The sequence below is a fragment of the Eutrema salsugineum genome, unplaced genomic scaffold (assembly GCF_000478725.1).
Source record: "Eutrema salsugineum unplaced genomic scaffold, Eutsalg1_0 scaffold_2, whole genome shotgun sequence".
Taxonomy (NCBI): Eukaryota; Viridiplantae; Streptophyta; class Magnoliopsida; order Brassicales; family Brassicaceae; genus Eutrema; species Eutrema salsugineum.
In genome coordinates, this window is record NW_006256829.1 from 18,697,508 (window position 1) to 18,715,555 (window position 18,048).

The following is an 18,048-nucleotide window of genomic DNA, read 5'->3' on the forward strand; positions in this document are numbered from 1 at the left end:
TTGCTGACTAAAACCCTGATTCTGAGCAAACTGATTCTTTGGTTGGAAAGACCCTTGAAAGTTGTTCTTGGGAACAAAGTTCTGTGGAGCTTGAAAAGTCAGATAGACTTGGTCTTGTGGGTTTGTTACATTTGGATTCCTGTAAGAGAGGTTCTGATTGGCATTGCCATACTGATATCTTTCGAACCTCTGTTTCCCAATGTAGTTAAGCTCTTCCTGAGTAAGACCCTCTTCACTGATGTTCTCAAAGATTTGAGAGGGTTCCTCATACTCTCCTACAAAGTGCATTGGTTTTTGAGTGGCCAATAACACCTTGTCCAACTTGCTTTCAAGTGTTCTAAAGTCCTTCTCATACCTTTGATCCCTGCTTGAACTCTCACTCCTATTGGCTCTATCAAAGTCTTCTCCATATGTATCATTGCTCATTGCTAGGTTCTCAACCAGCTCTAAAGCAGCATGAATCTCTTTTCCCAGAAAGTTTCCATTGGAGGCAGTATCCAGCTGGTTTCTAATCTTGGAAAGAGCTCCTCTATAAAGTGTGCTGAGAAGTGAAGCCTCACTAAACCCATGGTGTGGGCATTGGTTAGTGTACCTCCTTAATCTCTCATATGCTTCACCAAAACACTCATTGCTGTGTTAAGTGAAACTAGAGATTTGGTTTCTCAGTTTAGTTGTTCTGGAGGTGGAGAAGAACTTAGATAGAAATGCCTGCTTGCATTGCTCCAAGGTTTGAATGGAGCCTCTTAGGAGGTTCTTCTCCCATTGGTGAGCTTTGTCACCAAGGCTGAAGGGAAATAATCTGAGCTTGAAACTGTCCTCAGAAACTCCATTTATCTTTGTCAGGTCACACACTTTATCAAATTGATCCAAGTGTTCCAAGGGATCTTCCATTGCCAATCCATGGAACTTTGAGTTCTGGACCATATTCAACAAGGATGCCTTCATTTCAAAGTTGTTGTTTTGCACAGGTGGTGCTTGAATTCCAGCTCCATACTGATGAGCATTGGCCCTGTCATTCTCTCCAACATAGACCCGTGGCTGCTCATATCTCCTTTGCTGGTTTTGAAAGGGCTGATGTTGGTGCACCTGTTGTCTTTGCTGGACATTGGCCTGATGCCTCTGCTGATGAGCTGGAGCTTGTCCCTGGTGGACATAAGCTTGCTGTTGATGCACCTGTTCCTGATGAACATTACCCTGATGTAACCCTTGACCAGCTCCATTACCAGCTGCATTACCAGCTCCATTACCCTGAGCCTGTTGCTCCTGAGCCGGTTGCTCCATGCCAACCACATGCTATCTTTGATCTTCCATATCAGCCTGATCAATCTGTCTTCCATGCCTGTCCCTTCTCCTCCTTGGTACCAAAAGATTAATGTTGTCGTTTAAGGGGAAAGGTGGACCACAGCTTCTTGATCTGGACCTGGTGTTCATGCACCTGAAACTCACAAACAGAACTTGAAAGAAATTAGAAAACACAAAAGAAAATGCTTGATCTCAAGAAATGACACAATCTTAATGCTATCACACTTTGGCAACGGCGCCAATTGATAACTTAGAGTTTTCAAGGCTCTAAATGAGGGGTTATCAATCCCTTTTGTCACTTTGCAGTACAAAGGGTATCAATCCATCATGTGTAGACACTAAGATGCAGTATTAGTTCTTAATTCAAGCCAAATGAGTGAAGTTTTGCTGATTAATGACAACTAAGAATGGAAAAACGAGGATTAAAGCTAATGATCAATTTAAACAAGCAAGTAAATGAGCTAAATGAGATGAGAATGTATGTATGATGATGAGAAAGGTCTTAGACATGATAGTGGATTAGGGTGCCTTTAGTGTTAAACTAGTGAGCTAATGAATCATGTGGTCTAGCAAACCATTCAACTTAAACATCATTAATTAAGTTAATCCTCTCATGAAGGTATCAACTTCTATGCTAAAACAGTTTCTAACCTAATCATCATTAGTGAAACATGAATAAAGAAGCATTGAGAACCAGTTTAATCTGTCATTTAAGCATATAGACAATCATTCCCATGATGAATAACACTTAAACCTCTAACAACCTTGGTTCAGGCATTTCATCAAACACTTTTGGTGCATAAAATGCCCAGAATCTAGACCACATATGATGTGTATGGATCCAGCATTAAGAGCAGGTTGTAGAGAATGGAATATGAATGATCTAAACCCTAAGCTCACTAATCTACCACCTAAGCACCCTAATCTACATATCTAAGATCTTAATTTGGGGATTACTCACTAATCATGATCAACACACTAGATCATTTGCAATATGTGTTGTTAATCATGATTAGAAGTGTGTAGATGAAGATGGAGATGATAGATTAAGAGGAAGACAACTTTTAAACACAAGATCTCTCAAACTCTCTTGATTAAAACGCCCAAAATCAGATATTTCTCTTCAAAAGGAGTTTTCTTACACAAAAGAGGCAAAAAGATTATGGAATAAAGCTTAAGTCTTTGGGATAAAACCCTAAAAACTATATATAGGTCTTTAAAACGGACCGGGTCAGCCCGGAACAAACCGGGTCCTGACCCGGCTTTAATGGATAAAATGACGAGTGTGCGAGTTGGTCAGGAGCCTCCCAAGTCGCATGTCCAAGTCGCACAGCCAAAGAAGCAGTCTTGTGAGCCTTAAGTCCCTTAGTCTCAGCCGCATGCCCATCTAGATGTGTTTTGCGAGTCCTCATGTGGTTCAGTCTTCTTCCTCTTCAACTCGCATGACCAAGACGAAATCTAGGGAGAATATGTGTGCGACTTGGTCCTCCTTTAGTCCCAAGTCGCATGTCTAACTCGCACAGCCAAAGAAAGAAGCTTGAACGAGATAGAACCCATGTAAGCTCAGCCGCATTACTCTCTCGGTGTGATTCGCGAACCTTCATGCGGCTTAGTTCTCTTTTCTCCTTAACTCGCACGACCATGTAGCAGGGGCCTTCAGAGATGTGTGTGGGATGGTCTCCATCACTCCCAAGTCGCATGCTCAAGTCGGTGTAAATTGCGAGTCTTCATGCGGCTCAGTTCCAAGCTTGGCCAACTCGCATGCTCAAGTCCCACGGTTGTGGACTTAGTATTTTTCTTGCTCGGGAACCTTAAACCTTACCCAGTGATACCATACTCGCACATCTCAACATGCAGCTCAACCCTCAGGCATTAATCTCCAGGCATTGCGAGTTAACCAAGTCGCAAGACCATCTCGCAGGCTTCAGGTCTCCTTGGAACACTTCACATTCGTGGAAGAATAACTCCCAAGATACTGGTCCAAATGGTACGATTACAACTTCAGTGGACAGAAAACTCAGACATCTTCAACTTTGGTGAAGGAACCTTTGGCGTTTGGGAAGTGGAAGGTTCCCTGCAGGGCTCATCTTTGCAGTGCATTGACACGGTCAGAAAGAGGCTTCTAGACATGCGTCCATTCCAGAAACGTTATCTTCTTGCTCATAGCTCCGAATTGAATGACGTTCTGGAAAGAGGACTCACATTTATTGGATCTTTATGTAAGCCCTGTAGACTGAATCGGTTTGGAAGTGCATCGTCCTTCGCATTCTTAGGAGCTCATCGGGTCGGTCCAAAACGGCAGCGAGACAGATGTGCCTTCCGACGAGCTTAACTTTCTGCTCACGGCTCCAAATCATATGATTCTACCTGCTCTAGAACCATGATCCAATCCTTTCTAACTTTGATGAAGCACCCGACAACTGAATCGACCGGCAAGACCTTCGGGTCACGCGATTTCTGAGATGTGTCTTTACCCAGAAATTTTAGCCGAGAAACCTTGGCAGCGGTACGCGTTTTGGCCGAGGGGCTCATTCGCGGTACATGAAAATCGCCGATAAAAGTTGCCTGCGGTATGTGAGAATCGCCGAGAACCTCCAAAAATCCATTTTCACCATCTTTCAAGTCCTGATCGCCATTCCTCTTCCTGGATCCACCTTTTCAACTCCAAATAGCTCCAAATACACCTGATAAACACTCCAAACATGCAAAGACTCATTGGGACCTAATGCAACTCCTAAGTCCTAAAACAAACCCTAAAGACCTAAAATGCATGAAATAAGATATGATTTGAAATGAAATATACAACCTAAGTAATGCAAATTATGAACATATCAACAGCCTAAGGCTTTTCAACCCGTACTGCAAACCCAAGTTGTTTCGACCCGGACAAGGTCTAGTATCATTAAGACAAGGTTTTTGTGAGAAAATACTTCCTTAATTACATATTGAAAATAACCTTACAAAACCATGTTCCATAATATTCGATGCATCTTTTCACAAAACCGCGCTTTAATGAATATACATATATAGATCTTACAAGAACACTGCAATCTACTCTGGCTCGCCTAGCGTCTGTTGCCTTCCCTCTATGTTCCCGGTTTCTACAGCTACCTGCGAGATACAAAGAGTCGTGAGTATTCACAATACTCAGTGAGTCAAGACTCTAACACACAAACCACCACAATCTCACTTAACACACATAGCCGAAGCTCACACAACAAGGAAAGCAATGGACAAACAACCAAGCAATCGCAATGTTCACACACAATCACCAACCAATCAATTCACAGCGGAAGCTATTTACCAACAAGTCTAGATCACTACTCTAAGTGCATCTATTGACTTAAACTACACCATGCAAGGGCCCCTAAACGTGCCATGTTCCACCTTAAACATGCACCAGTTCGACACATCTGCCCCCGCAAGCCCCCTAGCTCTGATCACCACACAGGATCACAGAGCTGGCTCATATTCCAACCTTGTCCACGGTCCACTGACCAGTCGGGCCACACCGTCGTGCAGCACTTGGAAAAAGGGTGCGACCCTCTTGTACCATACGAGTCTCACCATTGGGCTGTGTCTAGATCGAGAAATTCCACCCTGAATTCACTCCGGCCTTACCTCCTACATGCAACCTACATGCAACACACAAAGACTTACGGGACTCTCCCGTTTTTTCACACAAGACTCACGGGCCTCTCCCGTTTTTTCACACAAGACTCACGGGCCTCTCCTGTAGTCTGCCCTTCCGGGACTTTCCTCTGAGCTCATCGGTTCACAACCGCTTCTTGCTCCCATTTTCCTTACTTGGGCTTACCCTAAGCTCACCGGTTACCCACCGGGTGTTGCTTCTGCCTTTCAGGACTTTTCTCTGAGCTCATCGGTTTACAGCCGCTTCTTGCTCCTCTCGGCCTTACTTGGACTTACTCTAAGCTCACCGGTTCCTTACCGGGTGTTGCTTCTGCCTTTCGGGACTTTTCTCTGAGCTCATCGGTTGACAGCCACTTCTTGCTCCTCTCTGCCTTACTTGGACTTACTCTAAGCTCACCGGTTCCTTACCGGGTGTTGCTCATGCCTTTCGGAACTTTTCACACACCCAGCTTAACGGTTACATACCGTATATTGCTCATCTCTGCCCTTCTGGGACTTATCCTTTCCTCGGCTCAACGGATCCTCCGTCTCTTGCGTACTTTTCCTTCCTCCGGTCTTACTCTAAGCTCACCGGTCGCGTGCCGGGTATTGCTTCTGCCGTTCAGGACTTACTCCTTTTCTGGTTCAGCGGATTACACCGTCTCTCGCCCTAACTGCCCTGCTGGGACTTACCTCGCTACGGCTTGACTCTCTATCTACCGTTACACACCTCTGGCTCACCGTTATCCACTACGGCTTGCCAGCAACACCATCCTGACGCACCAACGGATACACACCCCTCGGCTGTATCCGAAGGTTCTCATCACCTTGAACTACGTCTTTAATCTTCTCGGGTTAAGCCCACATGCAACCCTTAAACTTGCACCAAACTCTATGGACTACAGGAAGAATTTGACTAAGAGACTCAAACAAAGGACTCACCGTGATTCTCTGATGCGTTAAGTTAGATTCACCAAGCCTAATCCTGCCGCACACCTAACCACGATTTGCTTCAATCTCTCTCAGACTTTCTCTCACTAAACTCACACAAACGATTTCTAGAGAGAAGTAGAGATCTTTCCGGAATGAATTTGCTTAAGGGGTGAGGTTCTATATATAGCCAGCGTCCCTCCCATGCAACCGTACAAGTGTCGCTCAAGACGTCCCGTCAGTGCATGCAACGGTCGATTTCGCCACCTCGAGATCTACCACACCTTTTCCAGACCTAGATCGGCTACCGCAGCCTTTGTCTCCCACTGAGCCGGCAGCGCCTTGTCCCGTCGGAACATGCATTGGTCCGTACTGAATCCATACAGTTCTACCGCAGCCTTTGTTCCCCACTTCATTCCGTTTGTCTCCATGTGTCAGCGCGGTACTGTTCACAGTACTGTTCACTGTACTGTTCACGGTACTGTTCCCGACACTGTTCACGTCAGGAATATTCCCAGCCTGTTGCACAGTTTTTCCTTCTTTTAGTGGTTATAAATACTCTGATATTCCTTTGAACCAGATCTCCACTCTCCTCTTGATACTTAGCCGTTTTTCTTCAATTTTTGGCTAACACTCGGCCAATTTCTTCGTCACCGAACCGCTTTGAAATTTGCCCGTGTTTTTCTTCATCTGATTCGACCAAATTCTTCCTCTCGGCCCAAGCTTACTTCCCAGCTCAACTCCCAGTCGATACCGCGACTTTGTTTTTCCGGCCGTTTTAGCTTTAAGTCGGGGTATTACATCGACCCTCGGCATAATTATGCCTTGGTCACCTTTTACTGAGTGAAAGCCTGAGAACCTCGGCTAAACTCCTCGTCTTATTTACATCAAGGCCGTGTGATGGAAAGAGAGATCGTGAAATAACTAAGTGTGGGGGAAATGCCACAGTGTAAACACCTCGGGATAAATATACCGAGGTCCAATGTTCACAAGAAAAGGTCAAAAACCTCATTCTGAGGCAGCGACCTGTTTACACCGAGGCCGAGTCACCAAAACCCCCAAGCACCAAGTGCTCTATGTCAAAACAATTGCCCTCGGCATGATGCCCTCGTGGTGAAGCATACCAAGGTGCCTGGTAACGAGGAAGAACAAAAACAAGAACACTTGGGACACTTAAGTCAGGTAAGAAGGTTTAAGCGGTCAATGGAAAAGACTTGAGGGCCACGAAAATTTACGTGTTAGCATGAGCTCGAAGCCCTCGGTTTGGTACCCTCGGGGTGGAACACGTCGAGAAGAAAAATGAGTCCAAACCGTACGGCCCTCGTCTTATCCATACTGCGGTCTTTTGAAGGCTTTGCGCGACAATTTGATTTTAAAAGTTTGGTCAAGGCGATTTTAGGCGGGGTCAACGGCTGGAGTTTAAAAGGAAGGGGGGACCAGTCCCGCAACAGTCCAAAAACCAGTTGGAAAGCAAGCTCCAGCCCATACCTGCCTCCATACCGAGCCAAAACGCAGAGTTTGCCTTCTTCACTCTTTTTCTGCATTTCACGCACATAACTCTCTCATTTCTCATTAGTTTTGCACGATTCCAAGTGTTCTGAACTCGTTAGGGTGTTTTCTATCCTGCATAAACATCTCACTGAGCTTGAATCCTGTGTTCTCAAAGGTATTTGCATTTTAAAGAACTCATCTTTTTCCATTATCATTTGCGAACTTTATTGTTTGAAAAATATGGAATCAATTCTTTTAGACTGATAAAAACTTTGGGAACAATTTTAGAAATTCCATCAGGATAGACAACACATGAAAAACCGGTTCTTGCACTGAAAATGGTTTGTTCTTGAGTTTTTTAAAATTCTTGAGAAATTGCGCTTTAAATCGGTTTTAATGGTGAAATGGGTTTCTCGGCTGAACTAACTGCTTTTCTTTGATTTTAGTGATTGAATCAACTTTTTTATTGATCACTTTGAGCCTGAGAAACCATTGAGCCAACCCCGTTTGACAGAAAGCTCTGTTCTTGCTTGTTCTTTAGGCGTTTGAACTTAGCGGTACACTCGATTCTCATTCCCTCTTCGAGGATTTCTTTTGCAGATGACTGAGAGAACGGCCACCCTAAACCATGGAAAAGATGTTCAGAAGAGAACCAACAGGGGGAAAGCTGTGAACTCGGCACGAAATGGAGGTACAAGCAAGAAATACTCCGCGAGCATCAAGGGAGCCGAGGGCGAGCCAGCTGCAAAGCATGCAAAGAATAGCGAGCTCGCGCTTGCACCTGTGCCTGAGCCAAGGAGGAAAGGAAAGCAAGTGGCTTCAGAATCTGATGAAGAGGAAGCTGGAGCCGTAGTTCCAAGGGGCGATACACGTGAGCATAAGGCCGAATGTGATGAAGGGACAAAGCAAGAACCAAAGGCCGAGCCTGAAGGAGAACACTTTCCAACTACTGGAGAGTACTTGGACCATTTTAACACAGTGAGAGTGGCTCAAGGTCGGTTCCCTGATATGGAGTTGTTGAGGAAGCTTGAGATACTCAACGATGTTACCCTCATTTTTCAAAATATGGGCTTAGCTTCGTTCTCTGAGATGAGTGATGTCTCTTATGAAGGGATAACTCAACAGTTCCTGGCCACTCTAGAGGTATTCATTTACCCCAAGAGAGATCCTAAGCGCTTACATGGGAGAGGTTTCGGTCACATAGAGTTTGAAATGGACGGGGTCAGCTACAAAGTCAGTTTCAAGGAGTTAGATGAGATATTTAGCTTTGTAAGGAATGAGAGCTCTTTGGAGAAATTTGTGTACTCGAAAGAAGAGTTAGCTGCTCTATGGGAGACCATCGCCTTCGGACCGTATATGGGAGGCATGAGCAAGACGAGCTGCATCAGAAACCCTGCGATCAGATACGCTAACCGAGTCTGGCCTGCATGTTCTTCTTGACCTACAACCCTGGAGTTATTCACTTGACCTAGCTTGAGATGATAGGCCTTGGCTTGAAGACATTCATCACTCACATCAAGAACAAGAAGGAATTTGAAGGGCCGATACATGTACCCTCTCTAGGTGCATTCTTTGCGATTCAAATGCTCACTTACCGTCACAATGTGTGGTGTGATCGAAAAAAAAGGGCACGAGGAGACTCCAGAACGGTTGGGTGGTGACAAAGATCATGAGGGCCAAAGGGTTTGTATTCCCTGATACCAAGACCAGACCGAGCCTCATTGATGAACAATATCTAAGCAAGAGTGGTTTCTTTGGAGGCAAGGCAGGGAACAAGTGGGTTTACAACTTCACTTTGCTACACAGGGATGGCACGCAAGTCCTTTTGCCTAACAGAGCCCTCACCATGTTACACGAGCAACGCAATGTCTCCTTCTACGTGCTCAAAGATCAGTTGTACAACCCACTCTTCGATCCACCATTGCGCAAGTCCACTAAAGAAGAACAGGATACGTCTAGTAAGCCTCCGAATGAACAAGGAAGAAGAATAGGAGCCGGCCGATACCACTTTGATCCCTATGTGTGGGGAGAACCCGAATACCACACAAAGAAGTTGTATTCACGAGTTAACACTCTCCAGAAGTGGTGCAAGTGGCAAGATAAGACGATTCACGCGCTGGTGGATTGTGTAAGGCAGCTAAAGAAGAAGGTCAAGCAGCTCACCGCACCTTCTTCGCCTGATAAGAACTCGACGACCTCAACAGCACCGGTTACACAAGAGGAGGTTGGAGAGAGCTCGAATGCGAGGAACCCCGAGTTTCCGCCAGGCAAAGACGACTGGATCGATCCAGCCACGGCGTTCCAGCCTGAACCCTCGGAAAGCAGCCCACCACGACAGCCCACACCATCATGTTCAACGTCAAATCCCTCTTACTACCTGGGATCAGACCTCAGCGACTGAGGTATCGACTTCAACCCCTTGTAAATATGCATTCTGTTTATATCATCTTGCATTAGTCTCGTTTTCTTTTTACTTCTCTCACACGCTGTTATAACACATGGGACTGTGTTATTTAAGTGTGGGGGAGGAGCTTTGTGTTTTCTGATCTTTTTTTCTTTGTTCTTATTTGACCTTTCGCATCTTGAGTCTCATGTATCTTAGTGCATACGAAAAATCAGAAAATTTTCACAAAAAATGTTCATTCTAGTTGCATTTCACATTTTAGGATCGAGTCTAGTTGCATCATGTTGGATTGCATCAATGCACGGAGTCATGATAGTTTTTTCCTAGAGAGTACATCACTTTGAGAACTTGAACTAAATATGCTTGTGAAACTTATTATGTGCTTGCAAATTCTGAAAACGATTCGAATCTGAGGAACAAGTTTGAAATGAACTCAACTCTAATTAAGTGATAACCTTGAACTTGACCTGAAAATATCTTGTGGTGCACTGTTTGAATAAGCTTGTAGATACCGACATACATACTTGAGCTAGAACCATTGTTTTACCGCCCTCTTTCCTTAGCTCAAGTAGCTGAATCCGCATCATGGATCAGTTCCCTCACCTTGAACCTATCCTTCTTTCAAGCCAATTTTTGTGTGTGAATTGAAAGGCCACCTTGAATCAAACTTAGCAGAAAGTGTTAGGTTCAGAGCGACAAGGGCAGGTCTCATTGAGTGCTGTGTTCCAACATCAAGGAACCGAGAATATTGGCGAGGAATAAGTGTGAGGAAAAGACTTGTTGGTGAGTGGAAAAAGGTGATATGAGTGAAAAAGAGATGAGTGGAAATAGCTAGGGGAATGAAAGAAAAGAATTCTGTCTTGGAGTTTTTGGGTTAAGAAATCGAGCTCTTGTATTGCGAAAAAGAAAACCTAGCCTTGATGTGCTCAGGTTTTAACCCTAGTTTTCTGCAAGCGCACAGATGTACGTTGTAGTACTTAGGGGCCGATCCATTGAAGACCAAGTAACTGCAATACGAGTTTACTTGAGATGAGAACTGAGCTAAGATGAAAATATGGGTGTTTGTTTTGGGGTTTTGAACAGTGACGAAAATAGAAATTTTTTTTTTTTTCCGCAAATCAAATTTTATTAATTATGAAAAGGATTACAATCAGGAAATACAGCATGAGATAACCATAATGGTGGATATAATAGAAAATAATAAACTTAAAAACTAGTAAACAATAAGATCAAATCAATACGAGAAGTGTTGGGCGTTAGGGAATTCACCGGGAATCATAGACTAACTAACAAGAGAATCAAACATAGAGTTTTCTATAGATGTGTTCCTGAAATCAAACCCAGACTAACCTAGTCACGTAGTATTAATCACAAATCAATTCACTCAGATTTACTAAACTCCCATTCAGTTCTCTAAGTATCTAGACAAATTAGTTTGATAATTTCACAAAATGCTTTAGATTGACTCATGCTGTCTAAGGGAATTTGTTCATCTAAATAGGGTTAATCGATTCGACAATACTTTCAGTGAGTAAATCAACCTAATCGCAGTAGCTAGATGATCGATCCAAGCCACATAATCGAAAAGCAGATTTAGACGAATAACTCTAAAGATAAACCCTAATCTAACAAACCAGAAATCAATCAATGAATCCCTTTAAAAAATCCCTTAAAACCCAACAAGGGAATTACTCAATCATAGTGTATAAGAACATCACAGAAGTATTGTAGTTGCTGGAAATTAAATAAGAGAAAGGTAAAGAACGAAGAACGAGGATGAAGATAGAGACCGAAGACGGCAACTCCGAGGTATGCGGCTCTTCTCTGCTCTCTCTCCACGACTTGGTCATTAGAATGACCTAAAACGAGTATATATAGCCTTCTAATTCGTTGGAAACGTCTAGGGTTTGAAGAATGAGTATTGGGCTGGACTTGGGCTTTAATTAGGTCACTTTTGGACGTCAACGTTTTCTGGCCGCGGTCGCGGTGGTCCTGACCGTGGGGAATCATGGTCTGGCCGCGGTCGCGGCCTATGCTCTCCTTCGAGACTGCATTTTCTGTCTTTAGTGCATCGGGAATATCTGAAGATCTAACCGTTGGATTGTCTCCAAACCAATTGCTTTAGAAAGCTGGTTGTCTCTTATATGTTGTCTCAAATGATAGGGATGATCGGACGGTGAAAAGGTCTCCATCGAGTACCATACTTCTAATGGTCTGCATTTATCCAAAATTGCTCATTTGTTCCAAATTGCACATCTTTAGTCCAAGTTTCCTGAAAAGTCTTTTAAAACTCTAAAACATAAAAATCACTTAAAAACCATTGAAAACAGAGTTAAAACACCTGCATAAGATATTAAAACGATCCATAAAAATGGTCAAAATCCGGTGTTATCAACTCCTCCAGACGTAAACCTTTGTTTGTCCTCAAACAAAACATAGATCAAACCATAAAAGAATCTTTAAAAACCCACAGGAACTAAACAATATCTCAGTGACCGTGTTTCTAAACCATAACCTATCTGGATCTAGTCTAGAAAATTCTCACCAAAATACAAAAATAACTAATCCGTTGATCCGTCATGCGAAAATCTAGACACTTAGATCTAACTTCCAGTAAACTAGCTTTTTACATTCATTAAGTGCACAGTGAATTCTCATTAAAAACATCATTCAGGGTAGACGGCTTTGGTAATTAAGGACTATTTAAGTGGTGGAGTTTAAGTGTTTCGGGTTACCTGAAGAACTGGAGGATGCAAGATAGTATGCAAAACCACAAGAGAGAGAAGGACCTGTTGATGACCGCAGATTTTCAGTCACTTCTCCTTTGCCAAATGCTGTAGCATAATCTTCCTCCATTGTTGTAAATAGGTACTCTCCCAGACTTAGATCTTGTTTTAGGAATCAGATGGATGATCTCCAAAACTCCAAATAATCGAATCAAGCTTGCCTCAAGTATAAAATTCGATCCTTTTAGACTCTCTAAGGTTTTTATTTCCTTTCCTTTCTTATTTTTTTCTTTTCTTCTCTTTTTCGGTTTTTTTTTTTTTTTTTGGAAAGAGGAAACACCTTCTATAGAGAGAGAGAGTCTAAAGGACGAAAATTTACCAAGATTTTGAAGTTTTTCCAAGGCAAACTGAGTTTCTCCTTTTGTTGAATCATTCCAATGAAATCGTAGGTCTCTGTCTTTAGTGACTGAAAACTGCGTTGATCCTCTTTCTCTCCGACGTTTTTGCACATATCTGTATATAGGACAATGAAAAACAAGAGTGCATGTGGTTTGAAAGAGGCTGGGTTACGGTGGAGAACTAGCTAAAGGTGAACTAGCCATTCAGGATCAACAAAGAGTGGTAAAGGGGTAAAGGAGTCCTGAATGAATGATTCGTTAATTTCCCTGATCTAATGCTTTAATGAGAAAGTTAAGTCAAAATTAAGTCCAAATAAAATGAGCTAGTATATCCTGTCAGAAAGAATCTCCATGAATAGAAGTCCTCTGGTGCGAGTTCGTAGTGTAAGTACTCTAGCTACCGCCTAATCTAGGCCTAAATTACAGAAAGAGCAAAAAACGAGGAAATATCGTAGAAGCACACTGGTCTAAATCATCATAGTATTGTTTATTTATGTTCCTGGTTTGTAAATGTTTTGGAAACAAATTTGAAAATTTTTTTGAAAAACATTTTGAAAAACTTTTTGAAAAATTTTATATGTCCAAAACAAACTCAAAACAAATCAAATTTCGTTAGTAATGAATGAACATCCTCCCCCAGACTTATTTCACACTGTCCTCAGTGTGATAAAATCTAAGAAAGGATGGATAAGGAAATATAAATTTGAAGTGTTTAGATGTACTTACCTTGCCGGAAGAATGAGTCGCGGTTGGAAGGATGGCAGTGCAGGCCGGAGTGATTGCCGTTTTCTGGTTTATGATTTCTGCTCGTCTTTTATTCGTTCTTCTTTGTAAGAACCTGAAATTAAATGAAACAAAAAAAAAAGCAACAAAATAGAAAATAAAGATCAAAGGGAAATAAGTAAAATACCAAGTGGGTTGCCTCCCACTAAGCGCTTGTTTTAAGTCGTTAGCTTGACTTGGTCGTCTTTTAGGCATTAGGCGCATCTGCTAATGAGATCGGATCTTCCTTTTCTTCTTGAATGTCTGCAAGATATGGCTTAAGACGTTGTCCATTGACAGTGAAATCGCCTCCTTGGCGGTTCCATAGAACCACAGCACCATATGGTAAAACTTCTTTGATTTTGAAAGGTCCAGACCATCGTGATTTAAGCTTTCCGGGAAACAATTTTAGACGTGAGTTATAAAGTAGAACCTGGTCATTAGGTGAGAACGTCTTATGAACTATTTTCCTGTCATAAAACTCCTTCGTCTTCTCCTTATAGATCTTAGAATTCTCATAGGCGTTATGACAAATCTCGTCTAACTCATTTGGCTGAATCAAACGTTTTGCACCTGCTGTCTGGATGTCGTAATTCAGCTTTCTTATTGCCCATTCTGCCCTGAGCTCTAACTCCCATGGAAGATGACAAGCCTTACCATAAACGAGACTGAAATGGTGTAGTGCCCAATGGGGTTTTGAACGCAGTTATATATGCCCAAAGACCATCATCAAGCTTTGCTGACTAATCTTTTCTTGTTGGTCCAATTGTCTTTTCCAAAATATGAGTTCTCTGTTCGATACCTCCACTTGGCCACTCGTCTGTGGGTGATAAGGTGTAGCTACCTTATGTTTCACTCCATTTTTCTTCAAGAGATTCTCAAACACTTTGTTGATGAAGTGAGAACCACCATCACTGATGACGAGTCGCGGAACACAAAATCTTGGAAATATGATCGACTTGAACATCTTCATTACTACTTTTGTGTCATTTGTGGGGCTGGCTATAGCTTCTACCCACTTAGACATGTAGTCAACAGCAACAAAGATGTACTTGTTTCCAAAAGACGAAGGAAAAGGACCCATAAAGTCGATTCTCCAAACATCAAAAACTTCGACTTCTTGAATCAAGTTTTGTGGCATCTTATTTCGTTTGCTGATGTTTCCTTGTCTTTGGCAAGCATCACACTTAGATACGAATTTATGGGCATCCTTGAACCATGGTAGGCCACCAATAACCAGCTTGTAAAACCTTCGCTACAGTCTTATCAGTAGCAAAGTGTCCAGCATAGTTAGATCCGTGACAATGAAAAAGGATTTCTGGAACTTCTTCTTCAGAGATGCACCTGCGAAACAAGTTATCTGCACACTGCTTATAAAGATATGGTTAATCCCAAAAGTACCTTCTTATATCACGCAAGAACTTCTTTTTGTTGTAGCCGAAGAATCGTGGCGGTTCGACCTCTACTGCTAGGTGATTCGCAATATGCATAAACCAAGGAAGCTCGGAAGGTTTTGCTTTTGGAGGCGGGGCTGGGCGTGTCTCTGGGGTGATTACTTTAGCATTACCATCTTTCTCCACGTCTCCAATAGGGTCTTGAGAGGTCGATGTCGAGCTTGCACCAGGTGAGGTAGCTTTGTCCTTAGATTTTTTTGATTTGCGCTTAGACTTCCTTGCTTTGTGCTTTAATTTTCTCGACTCGACAACTCTCTTAGGCTTGACTAAAGGGGCTTGTATAGAAACGTGTTGGCACCTTCCCTTGTTATCTCCAGGGTCTAGAATCAACTTCTCTACCTTGTAGATGGTTATACAGTAAGAGCTTCCACCACTACAGACTGCAGGATAGAGGATTCTCTTTTTGACTTTAGAAAAACAAACTCTTCGGTTGGGATAATCAACAACTGCCCCCACTGTTGCAAGGATTGAACTTCCAAATATTAACGCCCTGGGAGAGTCATTTTCCATCTCAAGAATGTGAAAATCAACAGGAACAAGACACCCTCCTACTTGCACCATCAAATCCGTTACGAAACCATATGGAATTGTGCTTGAATTGTCTCCAAACTTAACAGAACCGTGAGGAGGTTTGATGTCACGCATCCCCAGCTCGGTTGCAATTGCTTTAAACATCACATTCACATTTGCTCCTGTGTCACATAGAGAGTCAAGAAATTCCATACCTTCAATTATGAAGGGGAAGACAAACTTCACCGAATCATTTATCTTATGAAGCTTCCTTTGGTGTGGAACTTTTCCTATTGCATCATACTCTTCAGGACATGCTGGAGATTCAACTTCAGTGTCTTGATTGCCAGTTTTTATGACATTGCAACGCCACATTAGATTGTCTACGGTTTTTCCCGGAAGGTGACCATCTTGTCTCTTCACACTTTTTCCAATTTGACCGATTTGTTTCTCGAGCATCTTGACATGAGTTGAGAGGTTAGTGGACTTCTGAAATGACTCGTCATTGTTCTTGTTGAGGTGATCATTCATGATGTCTAACTTGTACCCAAGATCATTCATGTTGTCTAACTTAAGCTCAAGGGTTGCGGATGTCTTGGGTGATTCTTCATGTACTTCAGCGATTTGTCTCTCCATAGCTTCGGTGCTTTTCGAACTATTTATGATTTGCGATAGCTGCACGTCCATGCTATCAACATGAGTGGAAAGAGCTTCAAATTTACCATTAAGGTCAGTGTATAAGCAGTGTACTCTTATATCCACATCGTCTGCTAATCTTTGCAGCTTCATAAGAAGTGGTTGCACCATAAGCTCGAGCTTGTTGTCTTGAGAGGTTGGAGATGATTTTGGAGCAGATTGGAGATTCATATGGGTGTGATCTTGTGCTCCAAGTTTATGATTAATCTCAGCTGCATTAACTGCTTCGCAGACATTAACAGAATGCTGCTGATTTTGGAGAAACAATTTCACCATGGCTATAAGTTCTTCAATCTCCTTATGATCATGGGAAGTAGAACGTGATGTTCTTACTTGATCAGGACAATTGTTTCTGCTGCTTGCAGCAAGATTATTAATCAACATGTAAGCTTCTTCCACAGTCCTTGTCATGAAGTTTCCATCGCTTGCTACATTTAGAGGAGCCTTAGATGTCCATTCAAGACCGTCGTAGAAGGAATTCAAGATGCATGTCTCTGTAAAACCGTGATGAGGACATTCCCTAATGTAGCCTTTATAACGATCCCAAGCTTCATGAAAAGGTTCGCCTCTTTTTTGTTGGAACCTATAAATATTGTCTCTAAAGAAGTTTGATCTAGAGGTGGTGTAGAAATGGTTAAGGAAGGCAGCCTTGCATTCGTACCATGATTCGAGTGAACCAGGAGACAAAGACTTGAACCAAGCACGCGCCTTATCACAAAGAGAAAATGGAAACAACTTGTACTTTATGTAATCTGCAGGGACTCCGATCGATTGTTTGGTGCTGCAGATTTCTTCAAAATCTTCAAGATCATAGGGTTCTCCGATGAATTGCCATGGAACCGGTTCTGCTTGACCAATTTTATGAGCTTCGGACTTATCTCATAGTCTACGTTGATGGGTTGTAGACTAATGGGAGAACGGTTCTCATAGAAAGCATACGGATTGTTATAATCTCTTAGAGTTAAGCAAGGAGCGTTTTGAAACATAACGTGCTCTTCAACGTTTTGTTGGACGTGGTGGTTATCTCTAAGCCTATCTAAATATTGCAAGTGTCTATTGTTATCGCCCATCTCTAATTTTTGTGTGTGTGTGTGTGTTTTTTTTCAAAAAAATTAATTAATTATTTAATTTATATATTATAGATATATTTTTATATTTTTCGTTTTTTTTGGTTTTTTTGTTTTTTTTATTTTGTTTTTTAGTTTATATATATATATATATATAATTTTTTAAAATTTTTTTAATGTTAATATATAGATATATATATATATTATATAATAATAAATAGATTTTTTTTTCAAAAATGAACAAGAGAACGTACGGCAACGGCGCCAAAAACTTCATATGCTCAGGTTTTAACCCTAGTTTTCTGCAAGCGCACAGATGTACGCTGTAGTACTTAGGGATCGATCCACTGAAGACCACGTAACTGCAATACGAGTTTACTTGAGATGAGAACTGAGGTAAGATGAAAATATGGGTGTTTGTTTTAGGGTTGTGAACAGTGACGAAAATATAAAATAATAAACTTAAAAACTAGTAAACAATAAGATCAAATCAATACGAGAAGGTGTTGGGCGTTAGGGAATTCACCGGGAATCATAGACTAACTAACAAGAGAATCAAACATAGAGTTTTCTATAGATGTATTCCTGAAATCAAACCCAGACTAACCTACTCACGTAGTATTAATCACAAATCAATTCACTCAGATTTACTAAACTCCCATTCAGTTCTCTAAGTGT

At 42.0% G+C, this 18,048-nt stretch overlaps 2 non-coding genes across 2 annotated transcripts; both read left to right on the forward strand.

Annotated features, from left to right (window-relative positions):
- Positions 1 to 562: 562 nt before the first annotated feature.
- Positions 563 to 669, forward strand: LOC112086877. Its single transcript, XR_002899731.1, has one exon. It is a non-coding gene; the product is annotated as a small nucleolar RNA R71 (small nucleolar RNA).
- Positions 670 to 16,802: 16,133 nt separating this feature from the next.
- Positions 16,803 to 16,913, forward strand: LOC112086903. The gene has a single exon (XR_002899757.1). It is a non-coding gene; the product is annotated as a small nucleolar RNA R71 (small nucleolar RNA).
- The last annotated feature ends 1,135 nt before the right edge of the window (positions 16,914 to 18,048 follow it).